The sequence below is a fragment of the Giraffa tippelskirchi genome, chromosome 5, assembly GCF_054371585.1.
Source record: "Giraffa tippelskirchi isolate mGirTip1 chromosome 5, T2T-mGirTip1v1.2.pri, whole genome shotgun sequence".
Taxonomy (NCBI): domain Eukaryota; kingdom Metazoa; phylum Chordata; class Mammalia; order Artiodactyla; family Giraffidae; genus Giraffa; species Giraffa tippelskirchi.
The window spans coordinates 149,734,376-149,751,965 of NC_137279.1; the positions used below are offsets into that span (position 1 = coordinate 149,734,376).

General features: G+C 39.9%; 1 long non-coding RNA gene across 1 annotated transcript in view; it reads right to left on the reverse strand.

Annotated features, from left to right (window-relative positions):
• LOC145506323 (uncharacterized) overlaps positions 1 to 17,590 on the reverse strand; it is a 146,215-nt gene that overhangs the window by 123,795 nt on the left and 4,830 nt on the right. The window contains exon 3 of the long non-coding RNA XR_014053753.1: positions 3,130 to 3,198. This is a non-coding gene — a long non-coding RNA (uncharacterized LOC145506323). The remainder of the gene's footprint in view (positions 1 to 3,129; positions 3,199 to 17,590) is intronic.

Here is a 17,590-nt window from a genome sequence, read left to right on the forward strand (position 1 = left end):
TCTGCAACAAGACAAACCACTCCCATGAAAAGCCTGCACACTGCAACCAAGAGTACCCCCACTTGCTGCAACTAGAGAAAGCCAGCGTACAGTAATGAAGACCTAGAACAGCTAAAAAATAAAATAAATTAATTTTAAAAATAAAATTTAGGCACACACACACATATATTGCAAGCAACAGTGATTTTCCCTAAACTCCTCAGTAGTCCTGTATATATAGTGGTAAAGCTGGTCATTTTTATTTGGTGATAAGTGTTTCTTAGTCCTAGGGCATTATAATCACGTGCATGCATGCATGCATGCTAAGTCGCTTCAGTTGTGTCCAACTCTTTGTGATGCTATGTACTGTAGCCTTCCAGACTCCTCTGTCCATGGGATTCTCCAGGCAAGAATACTGGAGTGGGTTACCATGCCCTCCTCCAGGGGATCTTCCTGATCCAGGAATCGAACCTGTGTTTTCTGTGCCTCCTGCATCGCAGGCAGATTCTTTTACCCCTGAGCCACCGGGGAAGCCCACTTAAAATCACAAAGTTTATTATTAAAAAGTTTCAGCTCACCTCAAATACTTTCTGTGCTATTTGGGAAAATTATCTAGGGGAAAATTCACATAAGAAGAGTTAACCCACTTTAACAGAAAGCACAACGAATTGTTGATGAAGTGCTTTATAAGTGCATGTGTTTGGCCCAGAGGAAGCATCGGACTGACTCTGGGAGTGGGAGGCAGAGAGAAAGGATGCAGTATCTCCTCCTCTGCCTGCTTGTGTTGGATAAATGGGTCATTTTATTGTCAGGTTGGCTGAGACTGGATGTCAACATTACACAGGAAGGTCCCAAAGGTATGCAGTACGGGGGATGCTATTCCAGCTTCCTTCACTTGATGCTATTAAATGAGCTCACAGTCTGTGAGATAAAAGTTAGATAAACTGAAGGCCAATAAGTGCATAGTTTTATAGCAGTAGTTTATGTTCAAACTCTTAATTCTTTACGAGTTTATATATGCTAAGTCGCTTCAGTCGTGTCCGACTCTGTGCGACCCCACAGACGGCAGCCCACCAGGCTCCACCGTCCCTGGGATTCTCCAGGCAAGAATACTGGAGTGGGTTGCCATTTCCTTCTCCAATGCATGAAAGTGAAAAGTGAAGGTGAAGTCGCTCAGTCATGTCTGACTCTTAGCAACCCCATGGACTGCAGCCTACCAGGCTCCTCCTTCCATGGGATTTTCCAAGCAAGAGTACATCTTATCTAAAACAACACTCTAACAGATGAAATTTACCAGAGAAAATAAACAAAATTTACTTGTGAGTTGCTGGACTGATTAGTAGAGTTTTTTTCCCTTTCAATAAGAACAGCAACAAGTCACTTAGAATGTGTGAAAAGTCTAAGCCCTCTTAATAAACAGTAATTTAATTTGAAATATCAGAAATACATTCTATGTTCATTTAGAAAATTTTGACTGGGGTTACATATAAGGAACATTCATCTACTCACTCCACAAAAATTTATTATCTATATTATATGCCAGAAAACCATGGTTCCTGCCTCTGCAAAAATCTGTTTAGCATAGGAGAAATTTTTGTTGCTTAAACATCTGTGATTATCATGTGTTAAATAGGTACCACACTCTAAGAAGAACATGATTAAATAATAATCATTCTTATTTAGTAATATAATTTCAAAAAAGTTCATATATGTAATCAATGATAGTATCCAGTATGTTTACCGACTGGTACAGAGAGGTCCCAACAAACCAAAATGTAGGTAGAACAGGAATGATTTTGGAAGAAATCTGTGGGATACACAATCTCAGCCATTATGTCCACTTTGTGGTCTGCAAGTTTCCAGAGAACCAGGGGCAAGATCTTAAAATGCAATGCTTCCTCCCACCATAATGAAGATGAGGATGAGGGCTAAAAAGAAATCATAATATTGGCAAATATAAATTGATCATTAATTCATATTTACTACACATGTACCATGTGTCAGAAAGTGTGTTTGGCACTTGATCAAGAAATTGCAGGCTGCTAAGGAGTAAATATGAAATAAAGAAGATTAAGTGGGAACACTGATTGTGGTAGAAGAAAAACTGAAGAAAATGTTTACATGATAGAGAATTTTGTTCATACTTTAGACTGAGGACAAAGTTGTGGAAAGAGATAGACTGAAAAGAGCAATTAAGAAAGGGCATAATTATTAGAGCAAGAACTTACAAGAGATAGAAGGCATGAGACCATGAGCTTAGGTGAAAGAAAGGAGGAAGAATAACTGAAAGGATGGATGAGAAGTATAAATTAATTTGGAGATGTAGAAGAAGCTAAATAAATCCCAGGATGACGGCAAGAAATGGAAGGAAAGGAACAGGGTGATCTGGAAGAAAAAGAATAAATGAACTTCAAGGAGATGTGAAGAAATTTTTCACAGCTATCACAGCTATTTCCTCTGTGAAGTATTCAAAGTCATCTACTAAGAGAAAATAGCGCAGCATTAAGCATAAAGGTTATTAACAGTAATAAAAATTACCAGCATAGGGACTGGGCAAGGATATGTTACAATTTGCTAGATAATATTGAAAATCAGTAGTTGGAAGTCATAAATGTATAAGGCTGTTGATTGTTTTCCTTATGGTTATATATTTTGATTCAGTATTATTCAATGTCTGGTTCCAGGATCAGAACAAACAGGTGGTTAGATTATTCTAGAATTGAGGATTAGAATAATGGAATAACAATGTCATAAGAGTATTGAGAATTGAGAGGACTGGTGACAGAGTGATTCAGCTGAAGTACTATGGGTGGTCAGTTGGATTAAATAAGGAAATGAAGCCAAAGGAGCTGATCAATCAACAACATATGAAGCCAACAAAGTAGAAGAATCAATGAGAGGAAAGAGCAGCTACTTCCCTGCATAAAACCTGCAGAAGGGCATTCTGCAGCCTGGAATGTAGAGTTTAATTTACTGCCTATAACAAGGCTTTCTATAATCATGCCTGCCTAGTCAGTTCGTTTCTAATTACTTCCCCAAATACTCCAAGGAATCCATGTGTCCTGGCTACCCAATGGTTATGCTGCTTTCTGTTTTCAAGTCATTGCCGTTCTTCTTGAAGAGCTCTTCTTCTCTTAAGTCCCCACTCACCTGATGAACTGCCCAGACTTCGAGACTCATCTTGACAATCTTTTCCTTTTTAAAGTTTCCTGTGGTAATCTGTGTGCAAAAGATAGTTACCAATTATCATCCCATCCCAGTACACTCATGCTATTGCTCCAACAAAAAGCCCTTGACTATGGGCAGGCCAATAGAATGCTAAGGAACTGGCACTGTGTCAGTTCCAGTTTGGGCTTCCCAGGTGACGCTAGAGGTAAAGAACCCACCTGCCAATGCAGGAGACATAAGAGACGTGAGTTCGATCCCTGGGTTGGGAAGATCCCCTGGAGGAGGGCATGGCAGCCCACTCCAGTATTCTTACCTGGAGAATACCATGGACAGAGAAGCATCATGGGCTACAGTCCATAGGGTCGCAAAGAGTCGGACACGACTGAAGCGACTGAGCACGCACGCACAGTTCCAGCTTAACCCAACTACCGTGCTATAAATGTCAGGCTATCCTACACAGAGTATAAGATACCATGCAGAGAAAAAGGCCAACAGAGGAGAGTTGGCATATAGCACCTATACCCCCAGACATGTAAATAATATGTTCCTGACCCTTCCTGACCATTCTAGCAACCAGTTGAATGTAGGTGGAGCCCAGTTAACCCACAGAATTGTGAGAAATAAATCAGTGCTATTTTAACCCACTAAATTTGAGGGTTTGATTATGAAGTTATAGACTAATTATATATTTCCCATTTTCAAGTCAAGTGCAACTGCTCAAACTTGCCACTGTATCATACTACTGTACCTAAAATAAACCCCTGTTATTTTACTTATCACACTAGGATTGCAAGAAATGCTTTCATATCCACTCACTTCCTATTCTGTGAAATGTGTCAGAGCAAGTGTGTATATAACACACAACATATAATAGATACTCAATAAATGATGTGAACTAAGTTGAATCTAAATTGAGTTAGTGGGAGGGAGTGAGGGAGAAATGAAAATGCTATGCTTAGCGCCAAAGAGTTGATGCTTTTGAACTGTGGTGTTGGAGAAGATTCTTGAGAGTCTCTTGGACTGCAAGGAGATCCAATCAGTCCATCCTAAAGGAAATTAGTCCTAGGTGTTCATTGGAAGGACTGATGTTGAAGCTGAAACTCCAATACTTTGGCCACCTGATGTGAAGAACTGACTCATTGGAAAAGACCCTGATGCTGGGAGAAATAGAGGGCAGGAGGAGAGGGGGACAACAGAGGATGGGACAGTTGGGTGGTATCACTGACTCAATGGAGATGAGTTTGAGTAAACTCCGGCAGTTGGTGATGGACAGGGAGGCCTGGTGTGCTGTGGTCCATGGGGTCGCGAAGAGTCGGACACGACTGAGAGACTGAACTGAACTGGTCATTGGAATTTTATGGTTAAACATTTCACAAGTGTAGCTGTTTCTGGAAAAATATGGAAACATGTTGGAGGTGAAGTTGGCTCAGATACAGTCTAGGAACTGAGGTGAGAGTGGGTGCATCATTGAGAATGTGGACTTGTGACCTAGGATGATGATGAAATTTGTGTGGTGCAAAAGATAGTGATCCTGAATGGGGAGAGATTGTCAACCTCAGAAAAAGAAAGTCTGTGAGTGACAGTTTTTCACAACTATAATGATATTCTTAAAGCTGATGGACAATTAATATGATGAGCGGCCAATCTTCTTCCCAACGTACACTCAAGGGAGAAAAAGTAAAACTCTACTTCATAGACTTATATATATTATTCTGGTTTTCCAATAATCTATTTGAGTGTGCCTTCTCAGTCTCCTCTCCCTGAATCCTTTTGTTCCATAGCCACCGAAAGTTTTCTGCTCAATTCTCTTCCCTACACCTATTCTCTTGGCCATCTGAGTGACTCTTATGACTTCAACCATCACTAAATCTGAACTTTCTCACCTCAAATCTTTCATGAGCTTCAGCACCGGTATTTCAAATCCTCTCTTGCATATCCCACTTTCTGGCCTTTTCAATGTATCAAAGTCAAGATGTTAAATGGCAAAACTGATTACCTTCCGGAGAAGGCACTGGCGACCCACTCCAGTACTCTTGCCTGGAAAATCCCATGGACAGAGGAGCCTGGGAGGCTGCAGTTCATGGGCTCGCTAAGAGTCGGACACGACTGAGCAACTTCACTTTCACTTTTCACTTTCATACATTGGAGAAGGAAATGGCAACCCACTCCAGTGTTCTTGCCTGGAGAATCCCAGGGATGGCAGAGCCTGGTGGGCTGCCGTCTATGGGGTCGCACAGAGTCGGACACGACTGAAGCGACTTAGCAGCAGCAGCAGCAGCAGCAGCAGCAGATTACCTTCTATACTCAAGCTATGATTTTCCTCCTGTATTTCCCAGTCCAGTAAAGGGTTTCACTGCCCATTTGGCCAGTATAGAAAGAAATAGTACAATGTTTAAGAGCTTGGGTTCCGGCATTAACTTGAATCTGTCCTTCATAAATTTACTACCTACATGATAACTTTGGCAAATTACTTATCTTTTCAAAGCTTCAGTTTCTGTCATCTGTTATAATCCTCAAAAGCTTGTGAAGAGGATTAAATAAATACCTATCCAAAGCCTCAAAACTAATTATGCAAACTAGACCTCCTGAAGTCATCCTTAACTTTTTCCTTTCCCCTGGCACCTGACTCTCCCAAGCAACTGACCACAAAGCCCTATTAATTCCATTTCTAAAATGTATCTTGATATATGCCTTTGTCCATTGTCACTTCCACTGCCCAAGCATAATATTAAAGCATACTCCAAATGCTCATGACTAATCTAAACTGTCTTTCAGACCAGTGTCAGAGATAGCATTTCAAGAATACAAAGCAGATCACATTATTGCCTTCACTTCAAAATTTTTTAATTGTCCACTTCCTACAAACCACACACACACACAAAAAAAACTAATGACAAACTCTTTGAATCTGATGTTTGCCTACTTTCCCTGCATTACCTTTACAGTCTAACTGTACATCATTTTTCACCATTCCTAGATTCTACACTGTCATTCTCCAAACATACTCTTCTGCCTTCCCAACATACTCTATTTCCTTCCCAACATCCTCAGTCCCCACCTTTCCTCTGAGGATTCTTGCTTCAACTCAAATGTGATTTCCTCTATGTTGTCCTCTCAGAACCCCCAAGGACAGAGATCACTCCCTCACCTGTTTTCCCATAGGACTGCATACAAACCTGTCACAGCCTTGACTGCACTACAATATAGCTATTAATTTATTTGTCTGCTAGCTATACTCTGAGTTCCTCCTCAGAGACAGGAATAGTGAAATATTTATCCTTACATTACCAACCTCTAACATAGTTCCTGGAATATACCAGTACGTGTGAAATGCTTGATAAATTGTTGAGAGAATGAATGAGTGAACAAAGAAACTATGTAGCCTGAATGGTGCTGGCTATATGAATTAAATCCAAATAGTTCTGATATACAAAAAGAGAAAATCCTCAAATGTAGGCACTAATTTGAAATACATGATCTCTATGTATTTTTCCCAAATCCAAAATTCTATGATATTATTGTGAACTGAGCTAAGTTTTTCTCAGGCATTTAGGATTAGAATTTTGTCTGGGACACACAAATTTGTAGAATGAGATGTAATGAGTTGTTTAGAGTGTGTTTTTAATTAATTCTATCATATTACCTTTAACAATTTATATTTTGTAAAGTTTATACTTTGCAATTAAGCAAAATTGAATTATGTGCAATAGCTGATCTTTCAAAATGAGAACACAGTGAAGAAAGTGTTTTTTCCCTAAAATCTTGTCAGTTTGAGTGACATGTGAGTACCCAGCACCAAGCAGCTGTTAGGGAAATCTTATTTCTCTGTGCCTGTCACTAGAAAATTGGAATAAACGTTGCAAGACCTACACACTTAAAATGTTATGATGTGTTTTTAAAACTGCTTTCCACAGAAGGTCCTTTATTTTATTAGAAAATTATAAGCAAACAAGTCTTGTTTAATGGCTTTCAAAGTATAAGCACATTTCATGTCAAAATTGTATCACTCTCGACTGCTTACTTGTGTGAGAAATCTGTCAAGCACTGGTGCCCAAGAAAATAGGGTACCATGGCAGAAGACTCTTTGCTGAAGGAAATAATGTATGCTCAATTAAACCAATACAGCGTGTGTAATGGTCTGATTGCATCTTAGCAAGAACTGTCAGCTTTCTGTCCTGGGATCAGAATTTTCCTAATGTCTGAACTTTTTGGTGAATTCTGTGTAACTGTGGGAGGCCTTGGCAACCCACTCCAATATTCTTGCCTGGAGAATCCCCATAGACAGAGGAGCCTGGTGGGCTACAGGCCATGGGGTCGCGAAGAGTCAGACATGACCGAGCGACTAAGCACAACACAGCATCTTAACAAGAGACAATCTTGAGCTTGTATCTCAGGGAAAGGTGGGCTCTTATTTTTTTCTCCTTTTAATACTCAAATAGTCTTGGGAATTTTACCTTTGCTTCCTGATATCCTCTCTGTCTCTACTCCCTTTCCACACTGCTCTTAACTTGCTAAATATTTTAACAATTCAACATGCATGAAGTGCTAAAATTATAGCCAGTTTTTCAGGGGAGTCAAAGGTTGGTTGTGGTGTTGTTTTATTTGAGAATCATTCCGGTGTGCTTCAGTTTCAAATATCAAAATATGTGTGCGTCAAAATGAACTGAATGCAAATAAAATATGGTGAAACACCCCTGGTTGTACTCCAATGTCCCCTTTATAGTTCACGCTCTTTGACAAGTTTATGCTAATCTGTTTCTATAAGCAGAGATCACAAACAGAACTTTCCCCCAAAAAAGATGACAGTAAATACTAATATATAACCCTTCAGGATATTTTTCTAGATAGTCTTTAACAAAAATGACTCCTAAACATAGCATAATAATATTGTGCGTTACTAAACTGCCATCTACTGTGCTTGTTCACCCAGTACACAATATCATCTTTTACAGGCTTGCCTTTTTCAATGAATATGTGAATTTATCCCCCAGCTGTTTCTTGACATTCTTTTTACCCCTTGTTCTAGCCATGTGTACTCCTTAAAGACCAGGAAAAAAAATTTCAACTAATTATAGTCCTACCAAAGCCTTTCACATCATTTAAAACTTAGATTGATTATTCACGGTACCAGGAAGACATGTCAGTTTGAGACAAGAAGAGGTTTAGAGAGGCTTACACTTTGCAGAGTGCCACCTGTCTCCAAAGGGCACAGTCATTAAAAAGCTCCAGGTGCAAGTCGTGGGAGCAAAACAGCATAATGAAGTCCTTTGCCTCCTTGTGCACCTTTTGATTAATAACATTCTCCTCCAGTTTCAGCAGATTGTGCACCAACGCTCGCTGCAAGAAACCTGGGATACCAGTCTACTTTTCTCTCCTTCTCTGAATAGAATAAATTGCCATTTATCTGGGACATGAATCAAAAGAATATAAAAAATAGGGTATTTCTGATACAATCTACCTTTATAAGAAGAGAGCAATTAATAAGCCAACAGAATGATACTGATTCAATAAACAACATTAAATAAGTATCACTGATCAAATTCTACCTAATCCTTTCTGTCCTATAACCACACACGTAGAAATCTAAATGATATTTATACTGACAACCTGAAGGCGTTGTAAAATTCCAAGTTGCTTCATGAATCATAAAAGTGGGAAAGAAAACTGGCATTTATCAAATACCTACTATCTACCAGGCATTTTCACTAGCACTTATCACATATTATCCATATAACAGCCTGGTCAGGTAAACATTGCTATCGTCATTTTCATCACTGAGTGGGACTGAGGCTCAGAGAGACAATAAGAACCAACATTTATTTGCAGCTTATGATTTTCCTGGCATTGTGTTTATTAATTTAGAGGTATTGCCTCAATTAATCCTCAGAACCACATTATGGAGTAGGTGGTATCATTATTCTCCTTTTATTAAGGATGACTCAGTGAAATTAAATAACTTGCCCAAGATCACACAAATAATATGTAGTAACACCAAGATCTGAACCTAGGCAAACTGTTTCCCATGCCTATCCTGTCAATCCCAACCTTATACTACTTATGAGTGTGGGGATATAGTAATACTTTAATGTTAAGTGAGTTACTGTTTTGTTTGTGAAAATTAGGAATATATGTTTGGTACACATGGTAACTTTCAAGTAATCAAACTCACCTACTAATAGCTATCAATACGTATTCCTTATTATGCATTTACTGTCAAGTATTTTACATGCATCACCTTATTTGAAATTCATGTACGTACGTAATATCATTCCCATTTGACTCTGATAAAACTGAGATTTGGAGAATAACAATAATGAGAATAATCACAGCAAACATGAGGCATTACTATGTGCTAGACACTCTTCTCTCAAATATAGTACTTATTTAATACTCACAACAACAAAATGATGTATTACTATTCCTATTACACAAATGGGAAAATGAGAAACAGCATTTTGACCTTTTCTGGGAAAGTGAAGAATTGGTCCCCCTGTGTTTGTTTTTAAACTATCTCTCCCATGCCCACCCTGGGGCCCTATCAGGTGAAGGAGGAGCAGTCACTGTACCCATCAGTGCAGGGCCTAGTTGTGTCAGCAGAGCAGGAATTCCAATTCCAAAAGTCCATGATTTTAACCACTAACTACTCTAAATGGTGGAACAATTTAAAGTAGTCATTCCTTGTTTATTGCAGCAAATGTTAGCAATATGCCTTAACTATAATAGCATTCATCATAATCAAACATTTTGTTGCATACCAAGTAATATAATTCTGCACATTTGCTAGGGAGTGGGAGAGAATCAAGCCTGTACAATTTCACACTGATCAGCCTTGCACATAGTTTCAAAGACAGCAGAAGTAAAATTGTGTTCTACAAATATTGAGCACTAACTATGTCCCAGGTGCCGACATTAAGGAAATAAATAAGATTTATTCACTATCTATAGGGAATTTGGGAGAAATAAATAAGTAACTACAACATAAAGGGAAAATTGCTAAAATAAAATTTTGCTTTCTAAGCCAAAGCAAAGCAACAAACCACTGTACGTGACCTGTCACACAGACCAAAAGAAATTGTACACAGGGTACAGCTGGCAAAAGAGCATCCTCCATACTGCATAGGGTAAGATGGTTAAAATATTGTTATAACATTGCAATCTTATTTAAAATTTCAATAATATTTATGTATAAACTAGAGGCAAAAATTTGAAATAACTTTATGATATGTATTTTCCTTGTTTCTCATCTGATTTTCACCTCTGAGAACTATTCTTTCCTAGCAGACTTGTTTGTTCCAGAGCTCCCAGTCCTCCTCCCAATCTAGCCCATATCAAATTCTAGCTATAATACCAGTCAGAATCCCTGTGTTGCAAGTGACAGAGATCCAGTGCAATTTAGCTTAAGTAAAAAGAGAATGTGTTGACTTGGCTTGTGTAACTGGGAAGTCAAGGAAGGAAATATACATGGCTTTATACAGAACAAAATTCATGAACTCAAACGCTTTATCCATAGTTCACCTTCTCTCTCCATCCTTTACCCCTCCTACCCTCATCCTGACTCCTCATCCTCTACCCCTGCTTTAATTCTCTATATCTATCACTTCTCATCTTTTCTCCTTGACTTGTTTTTGTGAGTGGGTTCTCTCTATATATTGACTGTCACACTCCCATTTACCAGCTTGGGAACTCAGATGGAGAGAGAATTTCCATCTCCCAATATTCCTAATCAAATCCTAGGTAATAGTTCTGATTGGTCTATCCTGATTCATATATTCATTCTTGAACCAATCATCATGATCAGGCCAGCTAACACACAGGACTGGATTATCAAATCAGCCTCACACAGATCAGAGATTTTACCTAGCATCAAGCTTTACTAAAAATTCCAAGAGTACAGGCAATCAAGAGACAAAGACAAAGCAGAGAAAGTTCTGGGACACCCTTGGCAGGGCCTTCCTATCCACCAGCCCAGAATAGCAGACAAGACCTGTGTGAATATTTGCAGATTTTTATTTCACAGAGTGAAGCATGTAATTTCTAAGATATCTCCATTTTATACCTCAAAGGTACATATAATCAAAGCTATGTTTTTTTTCCAGTAGTCATGTATGGATGTGAGTGCTGAAGAACTGATATTTTCGAATTGTGGTGCTGGAGAATACTCTTGAGAGTCCTTTGGACAGCAAGGAGATCAAACCAGTCAATCCTAAAAGAAATCAGTCCTGCAAACTCATTGGAAGGACTGATGCTGAAGCTCCACCTGATGTGAAGAGCCAACTCATTGGAAAAGACTCTGATGCTGGGAAAGATTGAGGGCAGGAGAAGAAGAGGATAGGAGAGGATGAGATGGTTGGATGGCATCACCAACTCAATAGACATGAATCGGAGCAAACTCCATGAGATAGTGAAGGATGGGGAGCCTAGCCTGCTGTAGTCCATGGGGTCACAAAGAGTTGGACACAACTTAGCAACTGAACAACCTCAGCGAGTTCTGTAGCTTACATGACATTCTCTTGGGCAGCCCTGTCCCATAAATCAATAGATTTTAGATCTAATTACTATAAGCAATCCTTACCAAGGGAGAGCCTGCTAAGGGCATTCTGCAGGTAAGGCTCCTCCTCCTGTCTAAAGTCCTTACTTTATTTACCTGGAAGTCCAGTTGAGATTAGACCAGATCACCTCCCTTATTCTCTTTTTCCCAGTGCTGTTTCTCAAGTAAAGTAAGGGAATGTCACAGTGAAAGAGGGGAGTGAAAAAGTTGGCTTAAAACTCAACATTTAGAAAATTAAGACCATGGCATCCTGTCCCTTCACTTCATGCAAATAGATGGGGAAACAATGGAAATAGTGAAAGACTATTTTTTTTGCACTCCAAAATCTGCAGATGGTAACTGCAGCCATGAAATTAAAAGACGCTTGCTCCATGGGAGAAAAGCTATGACCAACCTACACAGCATATTAAAAAGCAGAGACATTACTTTGCCGACAAAGGTCCGTCTAGTCAAAGCTATGTTTTTTCTCAGTAGTTATGTATGGATGTGAGAGTTGGACTATAAAGAAGGCTGAGCGCCGAAGAATTAATGCTTTTGAACTGTGGTGTTGGAGAAGACTCTTGAGAGTCCCTTGGACTGCAAGGAGATCAAACCAGTCCATCCTAAAGGAAATCGGTCCTGAATATTCATTGGAAGGACTGATGCTGAAGCTGAAACTCCAATCCTTTGGCCACCTGATGCAAAGAACTGACTCATGTGAAAAGACCCTGATGCTGGGAGAGATTGAAGGCGGGAGGAGAAGGGGATGACAGAGGATGAGATGGTTGGATGGCATCACCAACTCAATGGACATGAGTTTGAGCAAGCTCCGGGAGTTGGTGATGGACAGGGATGCCTGGTGTGCTGCAGTCCAAGGGGTAGCAGAGTCAGACACAACTGAGTAACTGAACTGAATTCCCCTTCAGGGGACTGGGCGTCGATCCTGATTGGATGGCCTGGGACGAGAATCCCAAACTATGCTTCGGGTTAAGGGGAGCACCATGATAGACCTTCCCCAAAGAAGCGCCTAGAGTATAAGATCACAGAAGGAAAGCACATTAAGCAGAAATAAAGGACTGCTTTGGTCCACTGTACTATTTGTCCAAATAAGAGACTTTTAAGATTTCTAGCGATGCTACCTACTTTCCTGTTTCTAAACTTTACTTTTCTCTAGTTTCTAGCTGTGAAAAACTCTCCAGTTTTGTCCTGTGGCTCATTGAATAAAGACAAAAGAACAAGCAGTGACAGTGAAGAATGGGAACAAGGAAAGCCAATCTCATGGTCTTCGGGAAAGTCAAAGAAATGTCTAATAAGGCCTCATAGGAATCTCACAAAGATTATCTCAGGCAGGTATTTTCCATCCAATTCTATTAATGTCTTCACATCCATTTGCCTACAGAAAATCTAACATAACAACTGAATTTCTTTAACCTTAGGCAAGGGAAACAAATGCTTGTCCTACTGACCTAATACTCCAACAAGCATTTTTGTTTGGCTAAAACAATATTGAATGTCTTTGACTAGTTTGTCACAATCTCTTTCCACTACCTAATGTCTTACACTGGCCTGCTCTATTCATTTATGCTACCGCCTGGTCCCTGTAAACATTCGAGTTTTTGAGTCATAGTTTAAGGTCTTGACTTCTGCTAAACTGAAAATTCCTTTTAAAAGAATGTCAACATAATTGTTTTCAGTCATTTATGTCAGTGTAAATGAGTTTCTCAACTGTTTTTATCAAGAAAATAAAACTAGGAGAAAAGGGTTGTGACCAAGGTTAAGACTGAGGGAATAAGGACTGGGCCAAGACTAGGGTTACACAGACATCTAGTGCACAAAATTTAAGGAGGCACTCTTAGGTGACATCGCTAGGCTCAGCACCTGAGAAAGAGAGCCTCTTTAAATTTCACGTACCATGGGACATGCTTGCCTCATTCTTGACCCAGCCCTGAAGGGAGACCCTTTAACCATTTTTGGTTTCTGTTACTTGTAATGAAATAACCCTGATGCATTTCCCTTTTCCACCTATGAACTCAAAGAGTTGTTCCACCTAGGACCACTCTTGTATTAGTCACTCAGTAGTGACTGACTCTGTGACCCCACGGACTGTAGTCTGCCAGGCTCCTCTGTCCATGGAATTCTCCAGGCAAGAATACTGGAGTGGGTTGCCATTCCCTTCTCCAGGGGATCTTCCCCACCCAGGGATTGAACCTAGGTCTCCTGCACTGCAGGCAGATTCTTTACCATCTGAGAAGGGAAGACCAGGGAAGCCCCCAGGAACACTCTTAATACCCTCTAATTATGCCTATATTACACTTACAATACTACTTTCTATCTCTTATACATCTGTATTCACCAGTATTCTGTGAACTCCTTAAAGAAAGAAGCTGTCATATTGTCTTCTTTGCAGCAAAAATAGCTTGCCTTGTTGAGTGAGTGAATAAATGAATGAATGAATATATTGTTAACATCAAGCATCCCATTCCTCCTGTGACATGGAACACCCATAAAGTCCTGTGTCAGCTAAAATATCTTATTTTTGTCACAGATCTATGACAGATTTTAACAAATTTTTTATTCTAATTATGATATGATTTTTCCCATAAATTTGCATGTAATCTCAGTATTATCCACTATTTTTTTTCAAACACATGTGGTCTACAAAGTACTGCATTAAATTTGCAACTGACACCTTATACTTGCTTTGCTTTTCAGCCTCAAGCAGGGCTAGCCTCCTTGACCTAATTAGACTTCTCCACTCCCACATGGCTAGTAAATACTATAATTAATTTATAAAGGACTCTGAAACACCAGCTGGCAATAACTTCCTATTAATGGTTTGTAAAGAACAAAAAGAGCATTTAAGTTGCAGGATATTTGTGAAGTGTTTAGAGATGGATACTCACATCTTTTAATCCACTGAATTTCTAGGAATGTCAATTTGTAAAGTGTTCTAGGTAAACAATGTTTAATAACTTCTTGTCATTTCTTTCAGCACATTTAAATTATAGAAAGAAATCTGTGTGACAAAAAATTCTTAGAGATGCACACTTGGGGTATGTGAAATTTGCAGGTCTATGAATAGTCATACATCTCAAGCACTATAGTAAACTATATTGTTCTTCAAAGACTATGAAAGAGAAAAACGTGGACAGTCAGTTTAAGGATTTCTCAATGCCTTGAGATAGTGAGAACTGTAAGGATCATCTATGGTAATATTTACCTATTCCAGAGCCCAGAATGAGACCAAGGCAGAATTTTTAAGATGGCTCCCAAGATTCTTGCCCCCTGGTACATATACATGACCTATGTTATACCCTCCCTTTGAGTCTGGGCAGGACCTGTTAACGTGATGAGATGTCACTCCTTCAATTAGTTTATACTATAGAACATAACCTTCCCAGGTGGCACTAGCGGAAAAGAATCTGCCTGCCAATGCAGGAGACATAAGAGACGTGGGTTTGATCCCTCGGTTGGGAAGATCCCGTGGAGGAGGGCATGGCAACCCACCGCAGTATTCTTGCCTGAAGAATCCCATGAACAGAGGAGCCTGGTGAGCTACAGTCCATGGGGTCACAGAGTCAGACACGGTGACTTAGTATGTACAGAGCAAAGGTGATTGGATCATTTCTGCTATGATTACCTTATGTCAGATAACATTGCAGTTATAGTGGTGGTGTTGGTAATAGTAATACTAGCAGAAGCAGGAAGGAATTGTAGAGAAATTCTCCTGCAGGTTTTGGAGAAGTAATGTTCCACATTGCAGGAGGGCTGTATGATTAGGACCTGAGGGCAGTCTCTGAGGGAAAACCCCACTGATGTCTGGCAAGAAGATAGGGGCCCCAGCCCTCTAGCTACAAGGAACTGAATTTTATCAACAACCTGAGTGACTATGGAAGATGACCCTGAGCCTTAGATGAAACTACACTCCTAGCCAATACTTTGATTGTGATCTGGTGAGATCCTAAGCAAAGAATAAACCATTCCCAGACTTCCTACCTACAGAAACTGACAGATAATAAAATGTTGCTATAACCTGCTAAATTTCTGTTACACAGCATTAGAAAACCAATAGGAGAACCAAGAGCCACCCAACGAGTGCAAGACCTAGAAATCCTCAGGGACCTAGCGGACCCTATGCACAGTGAGAGGGGTATTACGGGGACCTAGTAGACCCCATGCACAGTGAGGGGGGTATTATTGAGAGTACTAAAAAGGAGAACCAGGGACTGAGGCCAATAAAGTGCTGGTACAGACTTAGGGTGTCCTTCCCAGAAAGGCCTGCTAACCTGGCCAGTCTCCAGCAGACAACAGAACGTTTCCGGGCTTTCATTTCCAGAACCCACACAGGACTGGGTTCTGCCTCTCAGACTCTGCCCAGTGGTCCCAGACACCACAGAGGACTTGCAACATTTGGAGACTCTCCAAAGTGTCTCCCACACCTGTCCCCCAGAGGAGTAGGGCTGGATTAATAGTCCTTATTGCTCAGGTCAAATGATGGTAACTGCTTCTGTCTGTCCTGTGAACTAAATAGCAGGAGAAAGAGGTCTGCAAATAGAAAATTATGTGTAAGCAGAGTCAGCAGCAAGAGAGGAGAAAGCGTGCTGCTTAGATGTGAGATGATTTCCTTTAGTTTCTTTCTGAATCTGTGCTGTATTCTTGCCTTCCTATCCCATCAAATACCTTCTCTTTATAACATTAACTCCCTTCCTTTTTTTGTTATTTAAGCCATTTTATTTTTATTTTTGTTACTTGCAAGCATACAGAGCTCTAATGCAATATTCAAAGCCAGATTTTTAGTTTGGTAGGTTTGGAGGCTCAAGTTTATCATTTCCACCAGAACAAATTAGGGCTTCCCTTGTAGCTCAGCTGGTAAAGAATCCACCTGCAATGTGGAAGACCTGGGTTCGATCCCTGGGTTGGGAAGATCCCCTGGAGAAGGGAGAGACTACCCACTCCAGTATTCTGGCCTGGAGAATTCTATGGACTATATAGTCTTTGGGGTCGCAAAGAGTTGGACACGACTGAGTGAATTTCACTTACTTACTTAGAACAAATTAACCTTTTGGGGATCAACATGTTAGGAATACTCATAAGAAATTAATATGCCCTTCAGAATGTCAATCTATCAATATATAAAAAGCTAAATCTGGAAAGAAGAACTTGTATGGACAATTCACTCTGGGTATTTCACCATGGTAGGTTAAATGCACTCAGGAGAGGAAGTTACCAATTAGAGGGTTGTTTGATGAGCATGTACAGTTGTTCCTTGGTTTCCTTGGGGTATTGGTTCCTGAACTCTATGCAAATACTAAAATCAACGGATGCTCAGGTTTAACAGTTGGCCTTCCCAATCTGCAGTTCCACATCCGCAGGTTCAACCAACCTGGGTTATGTAGTATTGTGTGTATTTATTGAAGAAAAGTATGTATATATGTAGATCCCTGCAGTCCAAACCCTTGTTCAAGGGTCTACGACAATTAGAAGAAAGAGAATGGGTCCTATTGATGGACTTTTCTTTCAAAATAGGATAGTGGAAATTGCTTCCCTATTCTAGGAATATTTCTCTTTGAAAAATTAGTTGTAGTCCTTGAACACAAATAGCCTTCTCCTCTGGTCACTGCCAGATTTATACTTATATTTTGTGTACTGTTATCCTAGACTTATCTCAAGTCATCTTTCTATTGACATATGATTCTCCCAGAAAAATTTTACTAACTACAGTTGGTTAACTTTTTGGTACCTTAACTACTTGTTATTCACCAACCCTAGCATCCATTACCTGAAAAGGGAAAGTGTTAGTCTGTTGGTCATGTCCTACTGTTTGCAGCCCTATGGACTGTAGACCACCAGGATCTTCTGTCCATGGAATTCTCCAGGCAAAAATACTGGAGAGGGAAATGGGTAGTCATTCCCTTC